At 36.7% G+C, this 1,033-nt stretch overlaps 1 long non-coding RNA gene across 1 annotated transcript; it reads left to right on the plus strand.

Annotated features, from left to right (window-relative positions):
• LOC109822782 lies at nt 7-544 on the plus strand. The gene is made up of 2 exons (XR_002242267.1): nt 7-178; nt 306-544. It is a non-coding gene; the product is annotated as an uncharacterized LOC109822782 (long non-coding RNA).

Here is a 1,033-nt window from a genome sequence, read left to right on the forward strand (position 1 = left end):
TATACGTGAGCCGATTCAGTGCTTTCAACTTTATATTTGGTACTTTAATTAGAATGAGGCATTATTGATGGATAGATCTCGGACCAGGCTTCATTCCCCCCAATATCCATAGCTTCCTTCCTCTACTAATATTAACCTCCTCCATGACAACTGCATCACCATCGCCATCCGTCTCGTGGTAACCAACTTCTTTCTCTCTTCCTTTATTTCCTTTTTTTTAATTATCTCCTCATAATGTGATCTAACTACTACTTGTATGTTAGTTCAATTTCCCCCCCTTTTTTTGTTTTTGTTTTTTTTTGAAGGATTTGATTCTTTGGTTGAGGTATTCGGTGCAGATTGGTGTGATGATGAGGGTTTTTGACTCAAATGTGATGCTGCTGACGACCACGGCCATCATGATTACGGAAAAAGGCCTTCATCATTACCTCTACAGGCAGTTTTTTTTTTTCGCTTTCAGCTTCTTTTCTTTTTTCACTAAATATTTTATTTTATTTTACTTCACCTTTTCTTCTGGTTTTCAAAAGATACTCCATGCCCTTAATGTTTGCCTAATACATACATATGGTCTTTAGATGGTAATATATGACAGAAAACACTACTGACACACTCTCAACCACACCTTGGGACACACCCGCTCTCTCAGCTACAGTACACGGGCTCATTTTAGATTTTTTTTTTAAAAATCTAAAGTGGGCCCGAGAGGAGTGTAACCCAAGATGTGGTTGGAGCGTTAATACAGATTATTTAAGTATATTTATTAGCGAGTAAAGCAATACTTGATTTCAAACATGAAATGCTAATAAGGGCCTATTAATTTCCATAAAATTAACTTTCCCCTTTTCAACACAGAGCTCAAGTGTGCCACCGCCTCCTTCTATGTATAGCCTCTATTTTTCCCAATTAAAATTATGGAGTACTAGCCAGTTAAATTTGATTTGAACTATTTGATATATATGCTCAAAACATCCGTGGATACTTACCATTTGTCACAAAATCAGCAACCGCAATCTCTTTGTAATGCTAGATTCAC

This window comes from Asparagus officinalis, chromosome 8 (genome assembly GCF_001876935.1).
Source record: "Asparagus officinalis chromosome 8, Aspof.V1, whole genome shotgun sequence".
Classification (NCBI taxonomy): Eukaryota; Viridiplantae; Streptophyta; class Magnoliopsida; order Asparagales; family Asparagaceae; genus Asparagus; species Asparagus officinalis.